Genomic DNA, 13,398 nt, shown 5'->3' with positions numbered 1-13,398 from the left:
CGCCCATTTTGGTATGACTTTTAGCCTAACTAAGGTGCGGTAATTTTTGGTGTTCTCTGTTGTTCGTGAGTGTGTGTTTCCGCAGGAAAGCACACAGGGCACGCTTCTTGTTTTAACGTTTGAATAATTTACGGACTACAGAGTTCTGGTTGGTGTCTTAACAACTGTTCACCATTCTTTGGCTCACGACTCGCGAACGGGTATCCATCTAGCGATAGCGCTCCTACTAGTACGCCGATTTTCTCGTGCTTTCAATCCTGTTATTCACAGTTTATGGACAGATGATTCCGAAGTTGACAAACAATGCCACCGACATTAGGCAAGATTTTCATTATTTTGCCATATTGTCGCACAGCTTGTCTTCTGTGATTCTGTGAGCATGTACGATGCGAAACCGTAAATGTTGGTTCTCTGTCTAATGTTGGTTTAAGCAAAGATAAATTATGTAACGTAGTCAGCGCCTCATGAAGATCAGCCCTAATATTCAGAATTGACCTGAGCCTTCAGCAGCTAAGATTATCACCACAACACGAAAGCGTTCTTTTTTTTTTTTTTTACTAAGGAAACAGCTCCGTAATGATTAAAACTAGAAAGGACCATTGTTGCCTACTGATTTGACACAGGTGAAATTCTCCTGTCGTAGGCACGATGTTCTTTGGTTTATTGGGAACAGGCTCTCTTTAAAATTTTTGTTGGTGTTAGTTGGATGTGAATTTATTTCTGCCGTTTGCATGCGTTAAGGAGCCCTTAATTAGCACTTCGTAATATTCCATCCAATAATCTCAAAAAATGCCAAATCCGTCTTGCGTCATCTAGCTTTTAGGTGGGACGCCGCCTGAGCCATTATTCGAATCATATTTCCCCCTAGTCGCAGCGACTCGCTTGCTAAAACTTTGTAAATGTCGCTATACGCCTTAATGCTTTTGTAAATCATGTAGATGGTAGGATAAATGTCATAGCTTGTTGCTTTGTTTGCTTTCAGATGATCATTTGCTTAAACTAGACCTTTTCAGAATATCAGCTCTTATTCGCAGCCTATCTTTGTTGGCATTTAGTCACTGAAGAAAGCAGCTGACAAATCAAGTACACATAATGACAGTTCACCAGCAAAGGGTGACCTGCAATATTTTGCGGGAAATCAGGAAATTTCAAGTAAATTATGATCATTGCAGTTTGATGTGCAGTCTCTAAGCGAGCTGCTGAACTGTTCGTAGTGGACCCTCCGCGGTGCCTCAGTGCACGCCGCGCTCTTTTGCTGAGCATTGTCGCTGTGACCATATTTGTGTGCGGGGGCCGTCTATTAAAAAGAGCTCTTCTATTATGGTTTTTGTGTGCTCGTTAAACAATCCCAGGTGGTCAAAATGAATCCGAAGACATCCACTGTGACGTTCCTCATGAGGAACTGCAAGGCTTGGAACGTCAATTCCTGCAATTAAATTGTTCGAATGTGTAAATTAGGAAAGGTGTGTTACAAAGGTGTGGTAAGAAATGGCAGCACAAGGTCATGCTTCATCCTGCCCGTCGAAACGTACAAGAGACGCTTAATGCAAGTGCAGAGAAACAATTTATTTCATCGTGCATTCGCGTCACGTCGAGCTCGCTTCTTTTTTACTTTTGCCTTTGACACTGCTGGTGCACCCGATTTGCTCTTATGTGGCGGAGTGAAATCAGTAGCCGTGTCATGTTTCTGAATGCCCCCACATAATGGACAAGCGAAATTAACGTTTACCTCCCGAGAATACAACATAAAAAGGTAGTGTGAAGACGCCGTGGCACTTTCCCGAAGACTTGCTACCAGTCTGTATTCTGTGAACGCATTGAAGGCGTGCTGTTGCCTAGTCCAAGTGGCACGAGATGGAATAAAGGCTTAAGCGAATGCAACGTTATCTGAACACTTCTTTGTTTAATACGGCTGTTGGAGGAAATTTGAATCGGGTGCGTGCACAACACTGCGTTAGGACAGGTGAATTCTGCACGCTCATCTATTGAACTTGTGGCATTTATTCATCAAGAAATTGGAAGAAAAATACCTGTGCATAGTAAGTGCAGTTGGACATGGTAAGTGTATCACGTTTATTCGGGCATTTTGTCGGGCGAGGTGGAATAGAGAAAGGCTTAACGGATAGAGAGAGAAGTAAAAATAAGAGATATTGTTTTCCACTCTACTTCACCTCAGCCTCGACATGACGGGCGTCCATTTTCTTTTTCACTGTCCATGCGCTATCCTACACCACCGTGTCCTGGCAACACTTTTCTAGCGGTTCGGTATTCCTGCCTTCTGCAAACATTATATCGGTACTTTCACGCATCCTATATTTTTTTTTATTTTGTTGTTGTTCCTTGGATTCTATGAAAACCAAATATTCTATGCGTTCTGGCGCATTTTTGTTTAAGCTTTTGGTGCTTCTTTTTGTTTTCCACACAGTTTTACTGCGATTTAGTTCACGACTGTGTGCGTTGTGGCTTTTGCATTCATTCTGGTCATCTTGGGCTTTTTGATTAATTTTCGAATGTGAATCAAAAGCAGCAACTTTTGTGTGTCAGTTCGAGCAGCCCCCGTCATCTTCGTCTGTTTCTCAGGTGGAGCTGCATTCCCTTCTGTGCTTTTCCTATACGAGTACAGTCCAATACCTTTTTAACAAAGTGAGCGGAAACCGGAACAACGTTCGTTAGACAGTGACAACAAGAGAGCGATTCATCGGAAGATGAAGACGAACGAATTAAGTGTGGTAAAACTAGGAATGTCAGTGCCAACGTTCGACAAGGGGACTTGTCCGACGAGTCCCCTCGTCGAAACGTAGGCTAAGCCTTAGTTCGATCATCGTTAATCGCTTCACTAGCAAGACAACCTTGTTGCAAATTTCGCGTCTCTTGGGGAACTATAAGGCGAAACAGGAGTTCTTAACGAAGGAAAAGTTTATCGTGACAATGGTTAGGTGTTTCGAAATTGACGCACAATTCCGGAAGAAGGTTGCACCTCAGCAGGCGGTATGCCCAACTCTAATCGCTGCAGTCGATGCCTGCAACCATCGCCTCGGCGTGGCTGTAGCGCCGCGCTCTTTCTGTGAGCCAGACCTCGGGCTTGCGGGATCGCATCGTCATTTCCGCATTTTGTAGCCAGTCCGGCAAGAAATCGGCGGTCAGACAGAACTTGTTTGCTGCCAACGCAAATTACAACGAACAGACCGGGGGGGGGGGGGGGGGGGGGGGCGAGGGGGCGGCGCTTTGATGCAACTTTGCTCTTAGAGCCTAAATGTGAACAAAGACGCGCGTATTATTTCCTGAAAAAGGTATATTCGTTGCGAAATTTTCGTTATTGTGGCCCTCACAATACTTTTATAAGAACGACCAGGTTATTTTGTCCCTGAGGTATGTTGGGGTAAAAGCGTTTGACTGTGTTCACAACAGCGACGTGCCTGCAAGACGTCCTTGCTATAGTTATTGCTACGTCTCCATGGAAACAAAAGCTTGACGTGCTGCAGGCTTCATTGGACATGTTACTCACCGCTCTATAATTGAGGTGCATCAGACGTGCCACTCCTTTCTTCGAGTTGCCAAAGAGGCGTACTGTTGCAGTAAAGAACAGAAATAAAGCTACGGCAGCATTCATCCCGGACTCGCTAGCAAGGTGGGAAGTGTTTTCCCCATTTAAGCGTTTTTGAAAGCAGCACATATATGTGTTGTACGCACACGACCGACGCAGCAAGTGTTCTTTTGGCTTGTAAGAGAAAACAAAGTGTTAAAGTAGCATTATGCTGTTGAAGTCGGCAGGAACACAAAATCCATCTATATTCCACTACGGTACGTACAGTAACCGACGCTTCAGTCTTCGCCCTTTCAAGTTGTGACCTATTTTGTTTTAACCACTAGGGCCAGTATTCACGTATGAACTCTTACCCTAGAATTGTTCGTAAGAGGATGCGCTAGGCAATTCTGATCCTGCACGTAACATTTGCGGGGGCGGCTGGCCAATTGCAAAAAGCACATAGGAACGAAAAGTTTGGTCAATTCCTACACCGATCCCTTATACCCTCTTTCTTCTTGGCCGTGCAACGCACAGGAACTGCAGCAATCAGCACATTTTTCACGTCATCCTGATCAAGCCTTTATGTATGAAGGCAGAAAATCGGTCCACGCATGTTTTACTGCGTACACTCAATGTTTACTACTTGCACTTTGAGGATGTTTACATTCTTAGAAATTGCGTCGGCAGCACTTCCTTTAACACCCTAAGTGATGACATATTTGAAGTTATAGAAAAATGGCGGGTGCTTGTTTGAACACGATCTGCCTGCTTTTGGCGATCAGGAAATTACTAAAATCAGCTTTTTATTTGGCTTTCTTTGTCGCACATGTGCCAGATGATTACATATTTTGATTTCAGTGGTATCCCTGCAGGTATTAAACAGATTTGTTTGCCGTCAATATGCTTGACAGCTACAGGTTTCTGTCATGTAGGCCGTTTTTGAAACTTCCGAAGGCACATCTCATGCGTGGAACACGCATCGCCACTTTGATTAGTGATGCTTGAAATGTTCAAAAAACGCGAAATATGTCACTGTGGCTTCGGTGTGCTGTCGAGACAAATCCACGTATACGTTGCCCTTCCCACCTTTGTTACTTGAAGGCATAAAATGATTCAATGACCCATTGCTTTGCAGCGCGTCACGCCGAACTTTGCAACGTTTGCGAACATAAGGCCATCTCGGGCACCGTATTGTTGAAATACACCCTCAGTTACTAACGTTAAATGTTGCTATTGTTGACTATAATCATAATACGCATGGAATGAAATGCAAATACCCAGTGCCCCAAGCACATGGTGAAGAAAAATCAATCTTTCAACTACTACAAATCAGCCATCCCCGCTAAGCGTCCATTTGTCGCCTCGAGTTCGTTGACATAGGCTCGGTCGGACTCTAGTTAGGCTATGCATGTGGCCGGGACAGGGCGCCGGCAGCGATAACTGAGCAGTAAATGTGAAAGCGTGCTTGCATTTGCACCACTGCCATTAAGCGTAAAACGTGTCGTTCCTTCTTGCACACACTTAGTGGGCAGCCACGCGTCTACAGCACCTGTCATTTTCAAGGAGTGAAGCGTTGGAAGTCTTCCGAGTCTGTATTCACGGAAAAGCTCTTACGCTAGAGTGTTTCGTTAGAGCAAATGCCGGCCAGCTGTTAGACTGGACATATTATTAGCGGAGGCTGCTGGCCAATGCAAAAAAGCATTTAGAAAGGAAAAAGCTTTGTGAATACAGACGCTGATTTATTTCTGTTTCTGTGCTTTGTTTGTGATCCGTTAGAGCAGTTCTTTCAGGGGCAAAAATGCAGTTACGGTAGCCACAGCGCAACCACGATAAGAAAGTTTGACGCCGTGCTAGACATTTGACCAAATTGTTAGCAAAGGGCTTTTAGCGCGAAAAACACAGAGGCACACAAGACTGACGGTGAGGGCTCGTTCTCACCGCCTCTTTCGTGCGTGTCGGTGTTTTTCGCGCTTCGCTCGATTCAGCCAGCTTGCCGAAACAACAGGTTCTATTAAAGTATGTATAGGTTCATCCAAGGCTTCCGTGCCGAATAGTGGCGGCTGCCGCACAACGAAGTGTGCGGCGAGCAGCATTTCCCCAACGGCGGACACGTGCGCTTTCCGCGGACGCTCGCCGCAGAGGCGCCGTGCACCGAACTGCGCCGCGAGAGCAGCGCGCGCGTGCGGCGCCGCCCTTGACACTGTTTCCAGCGGCGGCCAGCGGTGGCGCGCCGAGCGTGTGGCGTTTCGAGCACCGCAGCCGCGAAGCGCTGTGCTCGAGCCGACCAGAATTTCGCCGAGGAGTGTACGGCAGCGGAACACGGCACTTAACGATAGCGCAGAGAATGGACCCTGTGTTCCCGCCGGCCGCTGTAGACGCGGTCATTGTCCGGCGCCGTGATCATCTGTCTCCTTAACGGCCGATATTCTGGCTCGCTTCTGGGAAACTGCAGCACGTCGGTTCCGTGGCGCAGGTCCCATTAGTGATGCGTAGTAAATAATGGGGTCTGCATTGGCCCGAATACCTGGGAGAAAACGCGGGTACAGCGCGAGTACCTTTCTGTTAATTTCGCATATATATAAACGAGAAGAAAGGGGATAAACCTAGGGGCCCGATTTTTTTATTAGTCATATCATAAGAAGCCACCAAACACTGACACCAAGGACAACATAGGGGAAATTACTTGTACTTAATAAATGAAATAAAGAAATGATAAATTAATGGAAATGAAATTGGATGAAAAAACAACTTGCCACAAGTGGGTGTCGAACCCACAACCTTCGTATTGCGGGTCAGCTTTGCGGGTCCTCAAAAATTTCAACTTTTTTCCTCCAGTTTCATTTCCGTTAATTTATCTTTTCTTTATTTCATTTATTAATCACAAGTAATTTCCCCTATGTTGTCCTTGGTGTCAGTTTGTTGGCTTCTTATGATATGACTAATATATATATATATATATATATATATATATATATATATATATATATATATATATAGTAGGCAAAGAGGGATTCTTCAGGCTACCTTTCAAACGTAAAGAACTTGAGTGGTGCTACAAGGTAAACAGAACAAGTATTTAATTTCGACAGTTTCGATCGGTGGACCGATCTTCATCAGGGTTTACAAAATATATATATATATATATATATATATATATATATATATATATATATATATATATATATATATATATATATATATATATAGCAAGTAAATAGAAACTCGGTAACACAAGACAAGGCGAACAGGAAGACGAGGCGAGAACAGCCGGCCACGTGAACGGGTGTTGTTTCTGTTTTCTCTTCATTACAATATGTAGATTACTTTCGCACATATGTAAAAAATGTAGAAAAAAAATGTCCCACTTTGACAAACGCCACGTCGTTATCCAAGTTGCAGTGGTTGTATTCATTTTAGATATTCCCGATTATCCAAGAAACTGTACTAATTCGTGTGCCGCACTATGTGGCGAATGTTCTGATGGCCATGCACTCAGCATTTTATCTAATGATATTGGCCTCTTATTCAGAGCATGTATATCTCCGCAAGACCCTCTTATTGTGAGGATCACAATTTTTGCACTATAATAGCAGATGTTCTACCTTTCTCAGCCTCCTCAGAAGAACGCAATGTGCGCACATCAACGAAGTGATTAATAGTCGCCGACAAATGGAATCTCGCTGAGCCCAACGTTTCGACAAGGGGACTTTGTCAGGTCCCGGACGCAGACAGTTCCGCTTGTTGAAACGTTGTCTTCAGCGGCATTCCTTTCTTCGTCCACTATTGATCAATTCAAGGTCTCGTCGTCCTGTGAACTTTTTCACTCGTGCTAAATCTTGATAACCACACTTTCGTGCAAAGGAAATTTACGATTGGGCTGTGTGTGGCACAACACTACCACGAAATGCATGAAGTTCCAGTCTATATTTACGTATCCTAAGTTTTAATTACCGCAACTTCACAGAATGAAACGAAGCAAATACCATCAAGATGCATTTGCGAAAGCTGCTTAACAAGAGCGGACCTCAGCTTAAAATGTCATTTACCGTAAAATTCTTATCCCAAAAATTTTGGCATCCTAAAGGAAATAAATAAAATTGCAACTTGTAACAGGACATGCATAAAACTTTGCATTTCTTTGAGAAGCTTTGACAAGACCGATTTGTACATTTCCCGTCACGTCAGATCACAAACCTCAACCGTAGAGAAGAAAATTTTGTTAATTTTGAATTTTGGCTGCTTTTAGAAACAATGTTTTTTTTTTCAAATCTTAATTTGAATGAAATGACGAAGTGAAGCACCCCCCACCCCTCCTTTTTTAACGTAAAGAATACTAATTGACTGACGCTATTGAAACCTTTGATAAGCCTAAGGACTCGTGTGTTTTCAAACGTTTATACAATATAAATAGCGTGTGGTCCAAGACAAAGGTTAAGGATAAACATCACTGACGCTGGAGTAATTGCGTTATTACTGTCCGCTGCATCGTTTTTTGTTAGCCTTTCGTGCCATAGTCAAATTTAAGTTGTTCACGTAATGTGCAAATCCACCCAGCTGCTAAATGCACGTGTCCTTTTCAGTTTGAGTATACAGAGGAAAGGACAAGTATCCTTCTTCTGTATATTCATACTGCACGAAACAATTTAACAAAGTACAAGATAAAAAAATAAACAGGAAAGAAAGCTGCCACACTTGTTCCAGCGGCAGCGTTACACACTTGCGGTCTGAGCCAATGGTTCAAAATTGGGCACTGCCGCTGCGATTCTCTCGTTCGCGATGACAGCGCAACCCGTCCTTTTTCTCAGCTTCGAGACTTGTGTGGGACCGTGACTTGGTCACCACTAAACTATTTACGATTCCTATGACTGGTATCCGCACATCACTCACCGGTATCCAGAAGATGTCTTGGCCAAGTTTTAGAGGTGGTAGTGGCAATCCCCGGGCCCTATAACGTAAAACTATTCCAATATGTTTTTATTCCAATCCGCTGACGTCAGATTTGCGTAACCGCTGACGCAAGCATCGGGCGGTCACTCGCACGGTTGTCTGAACAATTAAACGCTATCCTCGTTCATAGGAGGTCACTTTTGTTTGCTTGAAAAACGAATAACATTGCCTACACTGGGCGGCTTGTCTTATCTAATTGGCTGACAAGAGGCGAGGAGCACGCTCAAGTGGAGAGGGATTCGATGGGGCCGAGCCACTGCAATGAAAATCGATAACCGGACAAAGAAGGTGGGGCCGGCGCCTGGGATTGGTCCACTTTCCCTTGCTTAGCTTCTGGTGGCGGGTCAACAATCGCGGCGGCATGCAACGGAAACTTAAGAATGGCGCTAAAACGTATTCTCAGCAAAGAAAAGTTGGCAGAACGAGGTGATAAACGTGCCGAAAATGCTCGAAAACGTTACACGGCCATGCAAAAAGTTTTATTATACGCAAATAAACCCATGCTCTCTGGCAGGTGCGAGTAGCCAGTGCCTGAGCGATCGGCGGCGGCCATTTTTTATTCCTTTCGGAACGGGGCTGCCTGCGGCTATTCAGGTGAAAACTCAGTTTTGTTCGGCATATTAATGTATCTTTGAAGCATGCATGTCACTTTGATGCGGTGAGTTATTGCGGTTTTACGACGTCGCATGACCGGCAGGTGAAGTGGGTGCAGCCCGAAAACTTTTGACCAATGACCGATGGCTAATGGCGAAAAGGCGTCGAATCAGAAATAAATTATTTTCTATTGTTCGGTCAAATCATGCATAATCAGTGTGCCCACGTCATATCAGATTGGAAGATAGGCAGGTGAAGTGTGGGTGGTCCAAAAAGTTTTTTACCAATCGCGGAGGGCTGATTGCAAAATTGGAATAGGAAACCTTGGAATAGTTGTACGTTATAGCGCCTCCCAAGGCCTGATTTTTATTTTTATTTATTTATTTACAAATACTGCAGCCCAGAAGGGCTATTGCAGGAGTGGGTGAATACAAATGCGAGAAAGAAAATCACTATACAAAGAAGCATGCGTGAGTAACATGACTAAGGGGAGCATTCAATGGCATCCCCAAATTCTCTATGTGGTAAAGAACGGATGGAACCAGGCAGGTCATTCCAGAGTTCAATTGTCCGAGGAAAAAAACTGTATTTAAAAGTGTTGGTGCGAGCAAAAAAGACGGATAAGTTTAAGTCATTGCTGTTTCTCGTGATTAGGGGCTTTGCACGGGTCAGATATGTGTTAGGGGAAGCATAATGTGGAGAGTAAAATAGAGAGTGTAGAAGTTTCAGAGAATTAATGTGACGACGGTGGGAAAGAGGGGTTAAACCAAGCATATTCAGATGAGATGACGGTGAAAACATTCTATCATAACGGCGGTATATGAAACGAACCGCCTTTTTCTGAACAGATTCAATTTTGTGGATGTCCGAAATTTTGTAAGGGTTCCATATGGTAGACGCATATTCAAGAATAGGTCTTACAAGTGTTTTGTATGTAATAAGTTTAGTTTCTTTGGGGAATCACTAGGAATCTGTTGCTTCCAGATGGGCTCAGCCAAAGTGTGACGAACAGCGCAGATAAAACCTTCGTGCCGACCGCCTTGGCATTCGATCGTTCTTTCCGTTGACAGTATCGGCTTCGTCGTTTAGCCGCTTTGGTTTCACAATAACAGCTGCGTGGGCTGCCGGTTCGAGGGGTTTACTCTGGTGGGATGCCATGATGACGATTGTCGTGTGACTCACATTAAGATGCAACTCGCCGTAACGTTGCTGTGGTCAGGTGAATCGAAGCTTTCCTTTACCTGAAAGTTCCTCCATATTGCGGAAATACCACCGATCTTACCTGAATAAACGCAAGTTTACCAAGCGGTGTCCTGTGAGACGTCCCAAACCCTGCACCACAGCGCTGAAGCTGCGCGCTGCACAAATAGCAGGTCGTTGTACGGCAGCAATGCATCATCAAGCTTACCGATTGTCACAATCAAGCGAGTGCTCGAAGAAGAAATGACCACTTGTATTCTCATTAGAACATGTAGAAAGGCAATTTTAGGGTAACAAACAAGAAGAAACACAACTTTAAGATACTTACGGACCTACCTGCCTCTTCATTTTCACACGTGGATCCGCTTAAACCAATTTTAGACAAAATGGCTGTCGTATGGAAACGTAAGCAAGTAAAATACCAAACATTTTCAGGTTTTTCACATCGGACATGTGAGCACATTAAACACCAGCCAATATGCCATAACGTGCATATTGTTCCGCTGCTGGTTTGTTGCCTCTTATGACAACTCCCCGCGTGGGCATAACTTTTGTTCGTGTATATAAAACAGCATTTATGTGCCGCTACATCCAAGTGGTTTCTTTTGTGTTTCTGCGTTATTCTTGTACCGCGCCCACCCTAGTGCGGCCTAGACGGGAGGGTCTTGACGAGCTAGGTTTCTCAAACAGCACCCGAAGGCCGATACACGAGTGTTCCTCCTCCCATTGCAAGGCGGGCGGCTGCCCCGGTCGGCAATCTGACACTCGACTTCGTCGCACTAAGTAGAAGAAAGCCACTGAGCTATCGAGGCGGGTTCACGAACTCTACAACTTGCATAGCTTGACATCCTTCTGCGCGGTTCTCCCCTACAGCCACAATGTGAATAGGACGAATTATTAACGCTGACCTTTAAAATTTCTCATTTATGTTACCAGCACAGTGTAAATGGAGCACACAGACACGATGTACACATATCTTGTGCTTCTTAGCGGAACTATAGAGGAAAGCGATCGAACTCAGTGAAGGGCCGCAGGGACCGCACGGGGGAACGTGAAGCCAGCGGATCGGGGTCCTTGCTTTAAGTCCTCGCTTTAAGGTAGCAAAACACTTCGTCAACTCGCTTCTTTAGACAAGCCACGGCACAAAGAGCCCGCCATCCCTGTGCGCCGTTGGCCGGCGTGGTCTCCTCTAGCGACGGCTGGCGACATCTGCCACCGAGCAGGGGCGGCGCGATCGCCTCCTCGGAATCATCGCTTTTCGCAGCCGCCTCGCCGAGCAGCGCGAATCGTGTGCCATTAGGCTGCGCCGCTCGGCTCCATTAATCGATCCTCGTCGTTCCTTTTCTTTATGCGCATTCATGCACGCGGCGCTGTCGCACTGGAATCAGCTTTCCTACCCATTTGTCAGCGGCGTCCCTTTCGCCCGACTCGGTTTCTGCTAATTGCGTTTTCACTTCTCGACGGGCTGACCATAAGGTGTTACACGCACGCTTGGATCGGGCAAAGGCAAATAGATCCAAGTGTCGTTCGAATCGGTGTCGTACCTATTCCATTAATTTATTTTGTCGCTTGGATCGTTTCACGCTTTTTCGTCGCTATAACGTACTAAAATATACCATCAGCTACAACCATTACGTAGAAGCACAGCTACGGAAGATGATATTAGACTCTCCCGTATCCGTACCCTGAAGCACCTGCGGCCAAGCCAGCGTTTCCTCCGTGGTGTTTGAGCCGTCCACAAGTACATCTAATGATACCGGGACTACAGAAGAAGACAGATCTACCGGCCCCTGCTCTAAAACAGCTGAGCTTACTTCTTCTGCACGAAAAGTACAGCAACCACGTGCACATCTATACCGATGGATCGACTACGTCGTGCAGTTCTTCTGGTGCCGTGGTTATACCAACGCGAGGAATGACACTGCAGTTCAAGACATCGCATGTCACGACCTCAACGGCGGCAGAACTAACGGCCCTGCGTCGAGCACTGGAATTCATTGATTCTGAAACACCTAGAAAATGGGCTGTGTTCTGCGATTCAAAACCAGCACTACAGGGCACGCAGTCAGTTCTCCGACACGGATGTCATGACCAATTGACATACGAAGTTGTGAAACTTTACCATGATGTCCAACAAAAAGGTCACGAGGTCGTTTTTCAATGGATACCTGGTCACTGTGGAAACAGTGGCAATGATTCCGCCGATAACGCTGCTCGCACAGCACATCAAGGAGAGCACAGCGTTTCAATTCCGCTTTCGAGGACTGATGCTGCAAAGCAGCTTCGACACCTGGCACGCAGTCTCACAGTGACCGAGTGGAACTCACCAAACTTACGACTCACGCGACTGCATCGACTAAACCCCTCCCTGCAACTCCGACCTCCACTCGGACTTCCTCGACGTGAAGCTACGCTTCTCTGTCGCCTTTGGTTAGGAGTGGCCTTCACAAAGGCATACTCTACATTAATTGGAATGGCTGACAGTGCAGCTTGCGAGGTCTGTGGCACCGAACAAAACATCGACCACCTGCTGTGCCACTGTCCAAGATATGCCTCAGAGAGACAAGAACTTGCCAAAGCTTTCCAAAAACTGGACAATCGGCCGCTTTCTGTGCAGGTGCTGCTAGAACACCGCCCCCATCGCCCGTCGGCCCATAAAGCGGTGAAGGCGCTTTTGTGTTTCTTAAGGACGACGGGTTTGTGCGACCATCTGTGACTATTAACGCGATTTCTGTAAGACCACACGCGTCAGCGAACTCGCCGCAATTTGCTTCTTTCCTTCCCTCCTCTCTCTCCCTGTGATCTTTGTTTTCCCCTTTCCCATTCCCCCGGTGTAGGGTAGCCAACCGGACGTTATTCTGGTTAACCTCCCTGCCTTCTACTTTTCTTTTTCCTCCTTCCTTCCCGTATCCGGAAAAAGGCGTGCGCTTCTTGCTTCGTCAAACTTTCGTAATCATTATCTGTCTACCACATCCAGACAGGATTGCCTACCGTCATAATCGTTTACTTGTTGCACCAATGCTCGCTCCAATTCTTTCTCCGAACGTCGTTATTGTCTCTGTTGTAGTTAGGCGAAAGCCCTAAGTAGCTCGTTACAATGGCTCACACCTGAACAAAGCGGCATTGGTCCA

The 13,398-nt window shown here is 45.6% G+C and overlaps 1 protein-coding gene across 3 annotated transcripts in view; it reads left to right on the top strand.

The window, feature by feature from the left end:
• The window catches only part of Sh (Potassium voltage-gated channel protein Shaker), a 410,425-nt gene that overhangs the window by 247,901 nt on the left and 149,126 nt on the right, over window positions 1–13,398 (top strand). The window lies entirely within an intron of this gene.

The sequence above is a fragment of the Dermacentor andersoni genome, chromosome 4 (assembly GCF_023375885.2).
Source record: "Dermacentor andersoni chromosome 4, qqDerAnde1_hic_scaffold, whole genome shotgun sequence".
NCBI lineage: Eukaryota > Metazoa > Arthropoda > Arachnida > Ixodida > Ixodidae > Dermacentor > Dermacentor andersoni.
This window is presented reverse-complemented; position numbering and strand designations above follow the sequence as displayed.